General features: G+C 34.5%; 1 protein-coding gene across 3 annotated transcripts in view; it reads left to right on the forward strand.

Moving 5' to 3' along the window:
* Positions 1-17,214, forward strand: part of unc13ba (unc-13 homolog Ba (C. elegans)) — a 178,016-nt gene that overhangs the window by 80,060 nt on the left and 80,742 nt on the right. The window contains exon 1 of one of the 3 annotated variants that reach the window (XM_087253311.1): positions 5,418-5,885. The exons of the other annotated variants lie outside the window; for them this stretch is intronic. The gene's annotated coding sequence lies outside the window, so the exon portion shown is untranslated. Of the gene's footprint in view, positions 1-5,417; positions 5,886-17,214 lie in introns of those variants that run through there. 3 annotated transcript variants of the gene reach the window in all.

A 17,214-nucleotide genomic window follows, 5' to 3' on the forward strand; every position in this document is an offset into this window, starting at 1 on the left:
ACTATGGAAACACAACCTTGATTGTTGCACATGGAGCCGCCCTTGGGCACCTTTTATATGCATATTTCATATAGTTTTACTTAATCCAGACAAAGAACGTTGATCATACATTTCTCTTAGACATTAAATATGGGTTTAAATTGCTGTCAGATGTCTTGGGGATGAGTTAAACCTATTATTAACAAAGCTTAGCCATAGCATTTTATTCAATTGAATGGTTTTATACAGGATTAAGAATTAGGAAAAATTTCCTTTTGTCATTATGTTGTCAACAAATCTCTAGATTTTCATACTTAATTTATTGTGAAAAGTAGCAGTCTGTCTGTTTGTTTCTTTAAGGTAACCTGACAGAACAGAGACTGGCAGACTTTTATTCTAATTAAAACTGATTTCAGTTGCTGGGGTAGGAGCTAATATCCAGCTTTTTTTAATTCAACAGTCACAGTGGTGACTTGAAATCATGCTGCGTGCAGTGCTCAAGGTTTTGTGAAAGCTGTCAAGTTTTATTGCATAATGAGTGAGTTGGTGCTTTTACAATTTACATCCCTAGTGCAGCTTTTAAATCTCCTACATGGACACATTTGTTTTCATACTGCATAGGTTTTATTTTATTTTTTTATAAGCAGTGTAATTCCAGAGACTCAACCTCAAGTTAAAGGAATAGTTTACCCAATTGAAGATTGCAGGCCATCCTCTGTGCTTTTCTTCTTTAAGACAAACACAGTTAGAGTAGATTTAGATTTTATCCTGGCGCTTCCTTGCTGTATAATAGCATGAGGTCTTGGACCTTTTTTTGAAGCTTCTAAAAGAGAAAAAAAAGGCATCGTAAAACTAACCCAAACACCACCAACGGGTTAATGTATGTCTTAGGAAATGGATCCTGATTTTAAAAAATTAAATAAATACAGTTTGTAAATTATAAACTCAAATCTCTGACTTCCGAGAGCTTTTTGGCTGACCCCTGACCTGATGTATGACATAAGATGCAAAATGCATTTGTAGTGGAAGTTCCTGGAATACAGTATATGTATCTCACAGGAACCACACAGTTTGTTTACCAGAAGCCAAGTAGTTTTCTTGTTTATGTTCATTTTTTGTGGTAAACAAACTGTGTGGTAAGTGGTTCCCATGAAAGAATAAAAAAATATATTTGTTACTAGTCCAAATGTCTAAACATTCTTAAATAAAGAAGGATTTTCTATATGAGCAAAACACACTGTCTTGTTTTAAAAAATAATATGTCAAAATTAAAATCCTTAAAACAAGCAAAATAGTCTTCCAATACCATAAGCAATTATAATTATGGTCTTATGTCAAAAAGAAAAATATGTATTATTTCCCTAACCTCATTAACAGACTATTTTGCTTCTTTTAACAAGAAACTCCTAATTTCTTAATTTTGGCATACTACTTTTTTAAAACAAGACAATATTTTTGCTTGTATAGAAAATGCTTCTTGATTGAATATTTTTTAAAAATATTTGGACTAGAAACAAAACAACTAAATCTAAGCAAGACAAGCTTTTTTTGCAGTGTACGAAAAAAGTCTTATACACTTATGACGGCTTGAGGGAGGGTAAATTAATAGGTAAATTTTCTTTGGGTGAGCTACTACTTTTAGAGCAATATGTTAATTTAGCCACATAGCACAGTTTTCTTAAGGGGCACCTATTTTACTAATTTTCAGCTCAAAACCTCCATTATATTATTTATACCTGTCAGAACATTGGAATTTTTAGCTTTGAACACAGAGTAGCTGTTTTTGTAGCCTGTGCCTTTAACGCTAGTTCTCCCCGTCCACTGCTTCTAATTGCCTGTCAAAGTGTACCTCAATCTCCACCTTGGCTGCGTCAGATAAACAGCAGTGACAGAAATACAGTAAGAACATTCTGAGGAAGATTAATTGATAACCAATTTTTCATTTGTGAACTATCCTTTTAAAGACAAATGTAAGGACATGCAGTTCCACTCATGTGATCTGTGATCTCCTGTGTGGCAAGTTCTTGAGATTCATTTTATTTTTTTTTTTGTTTTTATTTTGTTCAAGTAACCTTGGATTTCAAAACCATTTATACACCACATATTCTGTATGCTTTTATTATTATGCCTTGGTGTGTGAGACTGAAAGCAGTAGCACCATTTGTTGACTAAAGACATTTTGTTTTGACTCCAACACATTAAACATGAGTATTCTTTTTATATTCAAGAAAATACAAGAGGATAGCAGATGTGAAAGATGACAGGAGCTGAAAGCTGACGGGATCAGATTTTTCCTACAGGATTAACACTGAATTTGAACAGTGCAATGATAAAGGCTTATTTGCATAAAGTGTGCGTCGGTTTGTTAGATCTTGCAGTCTAAATTCTGCCTTTCTTCTTTACACACCTGAGATAGTGAGGTGTCTAGTAACAGCACACACACATTCACTCATACTTCCCCCACTGGAGTTGGAGCTGCTAGGTTTTTTTTTCCTTCATGATGAATGGTTTGGTTGCAGTGGCCTTTTCGGTAACCACAAGAATGATTATTCTGACATCATTCGACTTTTTATTTTCCCAGTGTTTTTATTCCACTGGGATAACATCCTGATAATTTAATTATGATCATTTCATTTCGTGCACATGAATCTGGAGCTCATGCATCATTCAGGAAGGAAAGATGAAGACATTTGGCTGGTATTTTAATACAAGTTTACCAGAAGAATGAACTGATTATCGATACATATTTTTTCTACCTGTCAGTGCTACTTTCTTATTATTGACGGCAAATAAAACAATGTATTTTTGTCTATCCATTTCTTGCATCCGAAACCTAAAGGTATACATAGAGCCGTATAGAACATGGGTCTGTTTATGTAGGCCAATTCTGTTCGAAATCGAGGACAGAATATATTTATTTATATTCCAGACTGGACGGACATTAATATCCTTCAGACTTCACATCACTATGCCCATTACAATAGTCATCCTGAGAGCAGGAAAACCCTAGAGAGATGGAAGGGAGAAGATGTGTCAAAGGAAATCAGAGCGATAGAGACTGAGCGGAAGAGGGAGAGAATGGAGCGAATGAATTGGATAAGGAAGAGTTTCTGACTCTCAGTTGTGAGTATGCATAGAATACTAACTGGAAGAAATCAAAGGCCTGTAGGATGACATTGGCTGAAAGTCACCAAAGAAATTCACCCCTCCCAATCGCACCTCGGCTTCCTTTTCCTGCTGATTTCCCTACAGCGTCCACAGAACCTGTGATAGCACTGTGACAGTCTTTACTTCTCCACTGTTGTTTCCCTAATCAGAAGATCAAAGAAAACGTGCCTAGAGGGAGGACAGATGTGAGGCAGTGAATGGGCCGCCATCTAGTAGCTTGTGTATTTGGTTGACGGTGCATCAATCAGTCAGTGTACAGAACGTTGTGAAGTGGTATTTAGAATGTTTTAAATGAGGTTTATCTTTTCTTATCCAACTAATTATTAACTAAATAATCCTTCATGATGTTATATCATCTCTATGTTTTGTAATAGGATCATGATTACTTACATTTTTGTAATAAAAAAATTACTATTTTGTAATAAACTCATTAAATTATGTGGGTCCCTGGAACATAAATGCTACACAAAAAATTAAGGTAAGGTGTTAAAAAGGCCCTGCTCAATAAAACTAAATCTACTACAGCTGTTGCATTACAGTAAAGCGTGTCAATTTGTGAGCATTACATTTAGTTCTGCACACATTGCATCAGACTTCTTTTATATGTTTGTTTTTTTTTGCAATGATTTGAGCATTAGAGCCAATCACATACTTTTCTATTTTGCTTATATATTTAATGGCCAATCTGAATTATTTATTCTCTAGTGGAAATGCATGTTTAGTGTGCTCTGTCACCCACCTTTCATTAAATTGCAGTTACTGTATGGATTGTAGATATTTTAGCAGCTTGACTGACTAAAACAGAACTATAACTGAAGTCTTGGAATTTTATGTTTTGACTGTGTAGAAAATATGATGTTCCACAAGTTTTAATGGCATTATATTTATAAGTACAGTACTGATTCAAATTTGACAACAGTTTTTTTTTTGTTGTTATGAATTTGCAGCCCTATTCTGTAATAGGCTTGCAGTGTGTGTGTGTGTGTGTGTGTGTGTGTGAGTATGTGTGTGTGTGAGTATGTAAGATATATATATATATATATATATATATATATATATATATATATATATATTTTTTTTTTTTTTAATGAGATTTAATGAGGTAATTATACATATTATCTATAAATTTCAAAAGTGAATTTTGTAGCCTACACTAATATTCACTAGGGGGGGGGGCACATATATTTTCCGAATTAAACGAACGCTTCATAATGTTGCAGGTAACCAAACAAGACTCTGTCTGTGTTTGTGTGCGTGCGTGCGTGTCTGCGTGTGTGCGTGTGTGCGTGTGTGTGTGTGTGTGTGTGTGTGTGTGTGTGTGTGTGTGTGTGTGTGTGTGTGTGTGTGCGCGCGCGTGTGTGTGTGTGTGTGTGTGTTGTTTATATGGTCCATGTAATCAGTTTTGAGTTGCTCTCAGCTGTGGGTGTGTAATCAATGATGAACCAGAACAGGGGTGTGTGTGGTGCCTAAAGAGAGTTGTAGTTCATATTGTGGCAGAATTTCAGCCTGAGTAAAAGTGAATGTTCTCCAGCAAATTATAAGGGTAAGATTGCTGGTGATCGTGACACTAAAATGTTCAAGTGCAATACAATGCATCATGTAAAAAAACACGAAAACCACTAATCTCATACTTGACAGTTTTCTTCACTGCGGCATAACGCCTTGATTAAACAAAATTGGCAGATTTTTAATTAGTGCCCACAAGGATTGCCAGCAGATTTTAAATATTTGTAAAGCCGAATTTGGTGTTGTTTTTCAAAATCTCTTTAGAAATATTTACTCATGTTTCCATCAGTTCACCCAAAGCTAATCATGACAACTGTGTGGTATTCAAAACTTTTCTCTTCTTTTTTTCTGTGCATACAATTAAAATTAATGGGTTAACTCGACATTAAACCTTGGTGACTTTTGTTTCACCTGCTTGTGTTTTACTCGTGTTAAAGGAAGAGAAAGAATTGGTTTGGAATGACAGTTTCGTTCATAGCTGAACTAATCCCTGAAACAAATTTTCCTGGCAAAAACTACATGAAGAATTTGGTGCACACATGATGCAACTCTCTTAACACGGCAACAAGATGATGTCATGGTGAGGGGAAGAAGAAGAGTTGTAGGAGAAATGTGGAGTGAGTGTAAGCCTCCGCAAGGGGGAGGAAAAGAGAGAGAAACAGATGGATGGAGAACCGTAAGGCAGAAATGTGAGGAAGAGAGAGAGAGAGAGAGCGATAGGAGGAGGAGAATGGGTGAAAGTGTGCGAACACTCACACACAGCTGAGGGTGGATGTGTTCTTAGCAACAAGCCAGAGGAGTGTAGGAGGAAGAGACTGGAGAATCAGAGATGCAGGAGTGGAACACTGACACAAATGTGTGTGAAGAAGCAGGAAATTAGATTTACGTTTGAAGGATTTGTAGTTTGTCAGTAATTAAAATTGCAAAGAGCATAAAGGAGCTTTGCAGAACTGTACAGACTTATTTAACTTGGGGTATAATGGAGAACATCAGTTACTGACTGGTTTTCTTTTTGAATCTTACAAGTAAACTTGTTGGATTACTGTGGAAGCTGCTGGAGCTTTGGAGGATGTGGGATTAGGTTCGCTCAGTCATTTTCTCTGCAATTTTGACATTAATTTTACCTTGAAACCGTAATGAGGATTTTTCTTATTATTTCCGCTTTTTTGGAATATTACTTAATATTGTTGACATACATCTGTGGTGTAACTGATCTCTGCATCCTCAGCACGGTAAGTTAGGATTTTCATTATTTTTCATACACTATTACTATTCAGTACTAATCAGTAGGGCAATAAAAAATAATTGTTTATATTATTGGAGGTTTTTTATTTTTATATATTTTTTGTATACGTTTTATATTTTGGAAAATTATTTATTTTTTTCTTTGCCTGATGAGAATTTAATTATGAAATAATTCAAGTTTTAAACTGTGTATGCATATATTTGAAAGTTAATTTGATTATCTAAATTTCCTCTCTTATTCAAGTCGTCAAGCCTTGGATTAATATGTTAAGTGTAGTGTAGTTAGTTGTACTTTAGTGTATGTCAAGTAAAATAGACATTAAAGTTTCTCTTATTATTGTTTTGCTGTTTAGTTTTAGTGACAGTCAACAGGTTGTGTTTCATTTTGTGTGTGTGTTTAGCAGATTTAATATTTACTCAGATTAAAAAAATGTGAAGTGTTAAATAAAAAAAAAAGCTTTAAATTCCTAATCAGCTATCTAAGCTCTTTGATCTTGACCTTCTCTGCATTTTTGAGCTGTTTTTCATGAATGCACTAAGCATGACATTGGAAGGCAGTGAATAAGGAGTTGAATAAGGAGTTTGATTAGGAATGGAGAATGGTGCCTGTGGCTGTAGTGTGTAAGTGAGTTCAGCGTGACCCGTGTGGCAGGCAGCCAGAATAAGACCTTGTAAACAGTTAACAGTCTGCCTAGATACTGCAGGAGGAATTGCTGCTTAACAACACTTGAGATTATTGGTTTTGCCGGAAATGTGGGATGTTGTTTTAAATATGCACAAACATGCACACCAATTTCTAGCCAAATTTCTTTTATATCTGGCTAATTCTGAAATCGTATTTGCAGGAGCTGTCTTTTCACAGTACCATCCACTTTCATCTACTTTGCAGCTAATGGTTAACTGACATCTAATTATGAATCGTTTTATTCCAAAAAATCGCATAAAACAATTTTTTTTATTTTTATTTTTGTTTGGTCACCCAAAAAGTACTGAGTTCTATTATAAAGTGATTGTATGTGTGCTAAATGAGAGAGATACAGTAGGGGAAATAAATACTGAACAGTCATGTTTTTTCTTGGGAATAATATTTCTAAAGGAGCTGTTGACATGGAATTGAACCAGATTTTGGTAAAAACCCAAACAATACAAACATAAAAAATAAAAGAAAATAAATCAGAAAAATGAGTTATGTATGTTAGCAATGGAACGACACAAGGAGAAAGGAGTTGCTGAATAATTGAACAATTTCAGCTGCTGTCCAGGCTTTCACTGTCTCTCTACACCTACCTTTATTCAAATGCTTAATACTTTACCATGTGTCATTTCCTTTTATTGCACATAACTTATTTTGTAAATTAATTAGTTTTGTTTTTATTGATAAAATCTTATGTGGATTTTTTGTTACCATCATCCGTTGAAAATTTAAGTCAACAGCACCTTTAAAAATATGCTTTCTGAAAAAAAATGGTGACATGTTCAATAGTTATTTGCCCCACTCTATTTGTTTAAAGAATGTCACACACTTCTAGATTAGATTTGCTTTAAACACAACTGAAATATCCAAAGGAACACTAGAAGAGGGATGTATATCGTGCTCACTTGCATACATTTGTTATACCAAATGTTTTGAAAAATGTTAAAATCCAGAGAAATAAGCTATGTTACTAATGTTACTATTGGCGCAGACAGTGCTAATGACCTCATACACTCTTGATTTTCGATTTGGTGTTATAGAAAACAGGGAAAAACCAAATATCCTTTAATATGTTGTGGGTTTTATTAGATTGCACATGGCAGCGTTATAACTGAACCATAAGACAAACCCTCACATTGACAAAATGATTCACTTACTGAATTTCTTTTAAGGCAAGTGGTTGCAAACAGTTTATATGGGCTGAATATAAACAAAAAAATTAAATTTAGTGATGTTCAACTTAATTTGTTTGTGTAAATTCAGCTTATATAAATTAATTGTTTGCGAAATATTGCAATTAATCATTTTTTTCAGTGGGGAAAAAAATAGTATGATAAAACAGCGCTGGTTTTTCACCACATAGAAGCAGAAGAAACGGGAAGTGGTGCACTGTGGCATAATAAAAGCTCTACTTCTTTACTGCACGTCGCACTTCACTCAGCAGTTGACCCTTCACTAAGCTCCGCCCTTCTTAGATACTGTTGTTACGCCTGTCAAGCTTTTGTGCCTGGCACGTCTATTATAGTATGTATGCGCTGGTGACATTCCCAAGGAGATTATTAGTAATTTTTTTTCGAACAGGTAGGATTTCTAAGCAAGACAGACAAAAAAGACTGCAGTATGCATTACAGGGGTTTACACAACATAATATGCAACCGATTGGAGAATAATTTAATTAAAGTTGAAGCTACAGCCTAGCCGCCTCATACACTGACCATTTAACAGCTTATTCATGCACAGCAGGATAAGTGAAATATAAAAACAATCTAATAAAAACAAATTAAACTGTGATTTCTCCTTTTTTTGCCAAAAAGCTTAAAAGGCTAATTGTTGTGCAATAAAATATTTTCCCTACTAGCAAATATTAATCCTTCACAAAATATAAAAAGAAACCGTCACCAAATATAAATGCAGACACTAACCCGCTTTAATGTCGCCACCAACTACTAAATCTCCAAAAGACAGATGAAAACATTGGTGAATTGTACCTCTGACTGGGACACAAGGTTTAAAATGACTGAAAAACAGCTTCGGATGAAGTATATTAATTAATCGCTAGTGCTCAGTTTGTGATCATATCTCTGTTTTGTTCTGTTGATTTGTTATCCAAATATTTGTTTCTTGAAACTGATGGAAATTTGACTGAATTGTGCTTTCTTTATGGCCCCCTACATGGCTTCATCCACGCTTGGCATTTCTTCTTTTGGGTTTTAGGCTTTGAAAAGGGAAAGAAATTTCACCACCCATCCAAACTTTTAGGATACGGGGTATCAGATTTGCACAATCCATATGAACACACCCTTTGGGTTGTTTACCTCGTTCAAAAGCTTGACAGACCTCCCACGCCTGTTTACCTTTGCCAAGCCACAATTGGTCGGTGGTGGTTTTAGGTGTGGCTTAGCGAAGGGTCAATTGCGACCTTTGTTTTACTTTGATGGTGTTCAGCCTTACTCTGCTTCATACTATGATAATAAGCTTAGAATACATTAGCCTATTGATGAACATGACTTTGTGTAATGAAGACTAGTGGCCATGATTCAACACTTGTTCTCAGTGTCATCAAAATATGCCTTTGTTGTAAACATGCACCAAGCAACGAAAATTACATGCTGTGCCTTCAAAGGTATTTATATTTCTGATGAAGATTGTTTATGGTAACTGCAAAAAAGTTTCTTATTACTTTATACTTATAATCATTTTTTATGCTATAACATCTAAAAATAATACAAAATTAATCCATATGAAATGTTTATATAAATTAAAATGAATAATACTTTCTAATATTTTAACTTGTGCTATTGACATTTAGTTCTGATTAAAATATGACCTATGAGGCAGGCTTGCACACCAACACGACTTTTCTGTTTTATTAATAATTCTTCTCCTCCTCCACACAAAATTTGTACTGGTGCAAATTATTTTGTAGAAAGCGCTGCATGTTTGTGGCATCTAAGACTGACATTATGCTACTTTCTTCTGCATCTCCTTGAAAGAATTTTTTCTCCTCCACTCAACCTGTTGTAATAAGTGATTTTCTCTTAGCTCATATGATGAAATGATCAATATTTTTGACGGGACCGTTTGTATAGTTGTCTGAAGTGAAGAATAGATCTGACAAGGACAATGTTTAGAAAGTGTGCCATTTACTTTTGCTTTGGTAGATGAATGTCTGGTCATTGCACTTGACTGTCTCCATAAAATGATTGTGAGATAAGAGTAGAATAGTGCTCAGTGTGAGAGAAATAGAGATATAAGCAATGTTGTCTACAAGTTTGTGTTACTTCAAAAAAGAAATTAATTACCAGTTACCAATTACATAATTAAAATTGTATTTAAATGAGATTTCTAATTTATTTCATCAGAAAAGTAGTTTAATTACTTAATTCAATGCTAAATAAAATAGACTGAAAGAAATAGTTTCAAAATGTTTCAAACCAAAGACACCATATTGTATGCACTCCCTGACAAAAGTCTTGTCGCCTATCCAAATTTTTGGAACAACAAATAATAACTTGACTTCTAGTTGATCATTTGGTATCAGAAGTGGCTTATATAAAAGACAAAGGCCACTAGATTCATCTTTAAAGCCTCCCCCTTCATCTTACCCCAGACAAGCTCAATAATGTTCATTTCTGGTGGCTGGGCTGGTCAATCCTGAAGCACCTTCTTTGCTTTCAGTAACTTTGATGTGGAGGCTGAAATATGAAAAGGAGCGCTATCCTTATAAAGAATTTGCCCTTTCCTGTGGTTTGTAATGTAATGGGCAGCACAAATGTCTTGATACCTCAGGCTGTTGATGTTGCCATCCACTTTGCAGATTTCTCGTACCCCCCATACTAAATGTAACCCCCAACCATGATTTTTCCTTCATCAAACTTGACTGATTTCTGTGAGAATCCTGGGTCCATGCAGGTTCCTGTAGGTTTTCTGCAGTATTTGTAATGATTAAGATGCAGTACAACAGATGATTCATTGGAAAAATCTACCTTCTGCCACTTTTCCAAATGATCAAGTTATTGTTTGTTGCTCTTACAACTGGGATCGTCAAGACTTTTGTCAGGTAGTGTACAGTACATACTGTACATGCCATATATCGTTGTTCATTTATGACATTGTTTTTTAAGCCTGTGCATTTTAAGCATGTGCATGTGTTTACTGTTCTTTGTTGAAAAATGTAATTATTATTTAAAGTGATGGTTTAATTTATTTACAGTATATAAACCAAGTCTTATTGACTGTAATTAGAAATAAGAGCAGTATTCATTTACTTTACTTTTTTCAGCAGATAAGCAATTTAATTAGTTATCAAACACTATAGTAGTCATCCTATACTGTCTTTGGTTGTGTTCTAATGTTTTCATAAAAATACCTTTTAGGATTTTTATGCGCAGAGTACATCTATCTCAGTATGAAGGGAACTTTAACTGGAAAATCAGTGTCTCTGTCAGCCGCATTTGAATCATCTTTATGTGTGCTGTAGAAAGTGTGTTTTCTGTGTGCATCAAGGCCATAATGTCTGGTAGTGACGACAGAGATGCGTGTAATTGAACCAGATCCAAGCTTTCATCACACTGTGCTCTACAGTATATCTGTTTTTGTAAATACAGTATTGTACAGGGATTTTATGAGTGGTATGCAGAGCTGTGAGCTCTCAGGGAGTCATTGCCAATTAACATTCCAATTAATCTTTGTAATCACACAGAAGATCTGTTCTCTGATCCGATCTTTAACTCTCTATTGCGTGATATTGCCTCTGGGTGACAAACTCATTTTCAGTTTAAAATGGTTAATACATGCTTTTAGCATTTATGTATTAACAGTTGAAATCTGAATTATTAAACCCCCTATTAATTTTTTTTCTTTTAATATTTCCTAAATGATAATTTACAGAGCAAGGAACTGTTTTGCAGTATGTCTGATCTTATTTTTTTTTATTTCGGCTAGAATAAAAAGCAGTTATAAATTTTTTAAACACCATTATAATGTCAAAATTATTAGCCTCTTTAAGCTATGTTTTTTCAATAGTATACAAAACAAACCATTGTTGAACAATAACTTGCCTAATTACCCTAACCTGCCTAGTTCACCTAAATAACCTAGTTTAGTCTTTGAATGTCACTTTGAGCTGTATAGAAGTGTCCTAAAAAATATCTAGTCAAATATTATTTACTGTCATCATGGCAGAGATAAAATAAGGCTGTTATTAGAAATTAGTTATTGAAATTTGTATGGTTAGAAATTTGTTGAATTCTGTTAGAAATCTTCTCTCTGTTAAACAGAAATTAGGGAAAAAAATAAACAGGGGGGCTAATAATTCAGGGTGTTTAATAATTCTGACTTCAACTGTATACGTTTATGCATTTATGTAGGTGTTACATGCTTATATTAATGTATTTGCTTTGTTGGACTATACAACGGAAGCCAGTTTTAGCTCTGAATTGTTGCTCTCAGGAATTTTTTTTTTTTTTTTTGTTCTTTCTTCTTTTAAATTATTGCTATGTTTTTGAAACATCCTAAAATATCAATGGTAATTTGTTACCATTGATGCTTTAGGTAACATTCACAATGAGCAATAGATTTTCCAGCATTTGTTAGCCTTTATTAATGCTACCTTATAAAAACATGCTCATTGTCTGTTCATGTTAGTTCATGGTGCATATAATGTTAACAAATACAACATGTGAGCAAATTCAAAGAAATTACATAAAAGAGAAAAAAATGCTCTAGAAATATTGTTTATAGTTAGTTTGTTAAAAATGTTGTTAATTTTTATTTACAAAATAATTTTTCATATGTGGTTTCCACATGTAATTGAGATATTTTTTTTTCAGGAAATATTATTTCTTCAACAAATTGCTAGTAAATGTTTTAGAAATAATCCCGTACAAAAATATTGTAACGTCTTGGGGAATGTTACTCTCTGATGTCACTAATGTCATCTGTTACTCTGTAAAAAAGCAATTAGTTGACTTTACTGAAAAGAAAATGAGAGTAAACCTGTTTTTTTAAAGCAATAGTTGACTCAACCTAATAATTTTAAGGAAATGGATTTACCAAACACCAACATCCCGCTTTTCCCTCATGAAGCCATTGTGGAAGTAACTGAAACTGCAATTTATCGACTCGCCTTTGGGGGCTGGCTCCAGGAACTCCAGATGTTCACTGACTGCAATGCTAAATTTTACAGCTAAATAAAACATGTTTACAGCCTGGTACAAAAGATTTTGGTGCATATAACTATACCCTTCATGACAACTGTGAGGGGGTGACGTTTTTATAACTCATCCGTTTTATTTTTATTAAGTTATATAAAGTCTGCATAATTAAGGGCGTGGCCACTTGAGTGACAGATACATGTAGGTCTTGATGCTCACTGTCTTGTCTACTCAGCTGATTCCAGCAGATTAGTCGCTGAACTCAGCATATAAATCGCATTTTTGTTTTGTTTTATGTGGCTTTACACAGTCAGTTGCCTTGTGAAATTATTTCCTACAATTATCAGATAATATGGCATGCTGTGTGCACTTAATTGTATTCACAAACCGTTAATGTGGCCTCTATTTCAGTGAAATTAAATACTTATATATCCTGTCTATAAATGTATTTGCTTTATTAATAATTTATCTTTTATAGTTTTCTTTTCTGTAGGCTCTAGAACCGTCATCTGAAATGTTGTCATACAGCGTTATGCCTGGATTTCATAAATAACCTTGCATTTACTAACACAAACTATATTTAAAGTATTTGGAAGTAATTTGCGTTTTCCTCCTGTAGAAAAATGTCACAAGAACTATGCTTAGTGGCTCAATGTATTACAACAGTGTTAAACACTTTATTGCTATAGTATACTACCAAGCCCATGCAATCAGAACACAAACGAGTCGCAGGTAATGAAGTATTAAGCGTTTCTCCCAAAGAAAAGCAAAATTCCAGCAGCCATCTGTAGCTCCACTGACGCTCCGCCTCATTGCCCTTTTTTGGTAACCCCCGGTTGGTGCGATGACGCGCCAAACAAAATAGCGACAGTTGGCCACGCCCACTTGTAGCTTCATTTGTGCACTTTGGAAACCCATGGGTGATGTCACGGATACTACGTCCATATGTTATATAGTCTATGGGATTTTCTTGCTTTTTTAAAATAAATGAACTGTGCATAATTATAAAAATAAAGTCACGTCAACTTAACAGTTCCAAGGTACAATGGCTTTGCTCACTTTTTAAAGTAAAAGCATTGCTTTTTACAGTGTATACTTATTTTCAGTCACCTGATGATACGGCAGTTTTTTTTCCTTGTAGATAATCTTTCATCTAAATAATAATCATTATTATTTATTTAGTTTAAGAATGCAACTACATAATATTACATAAGATTTTATGCAAGAAAAGGAAATCAAATATTTGGAAAAAAAATGGATTTAACATTGAATTAAACATAAAATTAAAGTAAAATATAAGATTAAAATTGTTTTGTTGTAAACCATACTCCCATTAAAATGCTTTTTTTATTATTCCCAGCAACAGAGAGTTAAGAATATCCACATGTAGCGATTGTAAGCCAGGGGGAAATGACTCCGAAATTATTTTATCTGCCCCCAGTGAAACATTCCTCTACCACAGAAGCCTCAATCTGGCTGGTACCTCATATTTTTTCTATCTGTATATCTGTATATTATTTTCTTTTCTACCTTCTTGTCTCAGTGGCATTGGCACTGCGGTAAACATGCTCCCTGCTTAAACACTAGTGCTAGTTTGTTTACCTTCTGCTTTACCTTCTTCTCCTGCACTTGTTCAGTTTGTCGATCACACTTTTAGACGATTTTGTGAAAATGCAGAAAGAACTCCCCTTTAACTCTTGCACTTCAGTGATCTCCAAAAGCAACATTAGTGTGCTTCTCACTGTGCTTATGTGAATCGTTCACCCCTGAGTGCCCTTTCCTCCACTGAAAGACAGACAGGGAGTGAAAAGAAGAGACAAGGTGAAAAGGCGGGGCTGAAAGGCATGGAAGCGAAAGACTGTGTAAACAGCATGTAGCACAAAGTACTTTGGCACAGAATACTTTGAAAAACTCCTATCCAGGTGTTGCACGTTTTGGAAGTGTTAGGGATGTCAGGAGATGCTGGAACATGTATCACGAATGAGTGATATAACACTTCTGCCTCAATTCACATTCTTGACACCGTGTCTAACACCATGGTTTAACCACACTGTAACTTCTCTATTCTCAGCTACATTGTCCAATCTAACACCACCTCATAGAAACACCTCATGGACTGTGTACTTATTTGTGGGAGAATACTAAATTATGCAGTTGGCGACTGTCAAAAATAATATGCAGCAGCATGGAAAGCCACAGAATTGTGGTGTCAAAAAAAGCTGAATAACTGAGTCATACTAGCTTAACATTCGTGAATCTCTTTACAGTTCCTCATTACCTATGTAACTTGTCTCATTAGGTTAAATCTTGGGAGGAGATAACAAAATAGGAAAAGTAGAAGAATATTCAGTATTCAATATACAGTAGTGGGGGAAAAACGAATAGGGAGTTCTATGCAGGGAATTTCTGTCTATAAATAGAAATGGGTATATCTATAAATGTTGAGAACCTGAATGCAGGTACAGTGCATGGTTTCCATAGCTACTGTTCCAGTGTCACATGATTTTGCACTAACATGTGACATTTTCTCTGCCTAATTGACTCTCCACCAAAAGTCGAGCAGCCAGAATGCTTTTTTTTTTCTTCAGGTCTCCTAAAACTCTTTTTTAAAACTGACATCCAAAGTTAATTAGGCTTTTTTGATTTTGGATTTAATCCCTGTAAAAACTGCATCAATGCCAAATTACTGTATTGTATTAAAGTTATTGTATGTTTGTTCACCTAAAAATTTAAATTTGTGAACTTGTAACCATTGACTTACATAGTATATATGTATATATGTATATATATATATATGTATGTATATATATATATATATATATATATATATATATATATATATATATATATATATATATATATATATATATATATATATATATATTTATATATATATTTATATATATATATATATATATATATATATATATATATATATATATATATATATATATATATATATATATATATATATATATATATATATATATTTATTTATTTCATACTATGAAAGTCCATGGTTATATATTTTTCATTTTTTCAGCCAAAGAATAATTTTAATAACTAATAAAGATTTTGGAACCACATGAGGGTGAGTAAATAGTGTGTAAATGTTTATTTTTGGTTGAACTAACCTTTTAATCTTGTAATTTAAAAAAATGTTAGTATTAATAAAGCATCAGGCATTGTTGCCAAAAGACTAGTGGTCAGTGTGACGACATATCGCAACTGTAGGTGTGGACTTTTTTCCCGTCTCTCCAACATTTCATGTCGCTTCCTTTACTGTCCTATCACAATAAAGGTAAAAATATGTTCATTCATTAATTTTTCCTTGGCTTAGTCCCTTTATTAATCAAGGGTCGCCACAGCGGACTGAACCGACAACTTTTTTACACAGTGGATGCTCTACCAGCTGCAACCCAGTACTGGGAAACATTGATAAACACTCATTAACATGCATACTGTATGGCCAATTTAATTTGTTCAATTCACCTATATCACATGTCTTTGGACTTTGGGGGAAACCGGAGCACCCGCAGGAAACCCATGCGAACATGGGGAGAACATGCAAACTCTACACACAAATGCCAACTGATCCAGCCGGGACTCGAACTAACAACCTTCTTGCTGTGAGGCAGCAGTGCTAACCACTGGGCCACCGTGTTGCCTGGTAAAAATACATCTAAAAAAATATTTTAAAAATAACATGAGCCAAACATTTTCCTAGTGATGGGTTGCGGCTGGAAGGGCATCCGCTGCGTAAAAACTTGCTGGATAAGTTGGCGGTTCATTCCGCTGTGGCGACCCCGGATTAATAAAGGGACTAAGTCGACAAGAAAATTAAATGAAAATTAAAGAATGGGCCAAACATAACAGAATCGTGACATGAGGCAAGGGCTATAAGACAATTCATGAGGGCCAGTGTCCTGCAGAATTTTGCTCCAAAATGCCTCAACACACCTGCAAGGATGATTTTAGAAAGCCTAGTAAGAGCTTCATTAGCTAGCCCAGGTGGGTCTGATTGGGGATGGTACTAAACTTTGCAGGACACCGGCCCTCCAGAACCAAGTTTGGACATGCCTGTTGTATATGGACTAAACATGATGTATATGATTACCATGTTTTTTCCCCATTGTTTATCTTTGTTTATCTTTTGTGCCTCTGCTTATCTGTTGCACATTTTCTATCTGGCAGATTAATAGAGGCAGTGTTGTATTGCATTTTAGTCTTGTATCTAATTGCTTTCTGTTTGTCTTTATATTTATTTATCTATTTTCTGTCTGTTTTCTGTCTGAATTTTAAAATGTGTGAGGTACTGTGAATACACTTTGGCATAATTGGTGTAAATCATCATTGCTGTAAATATTCAGTATATCTGTTAACATATTATTGGTTGTCATCATTGGTTGAGGTATTTTGCACATGAAAAGTTAAAAATACTAATCTGACCAATTGACTTGTGTGTTC

This window comes from Danio rerio, chromosome 5 (genome assembly GCF_052040795.2).
Source record: "Danio rerio strain M-AB ecotype USA chromosome 5, GRCz13ab, whole genome shotgun sequence".
NCBI classification, from domain to species: domain Eukaryota; kingdom Metazoa; phylum Chordata; class Actinopteri; order Cypriniformes; family Danionidae; genus Danio; species Danio rerio.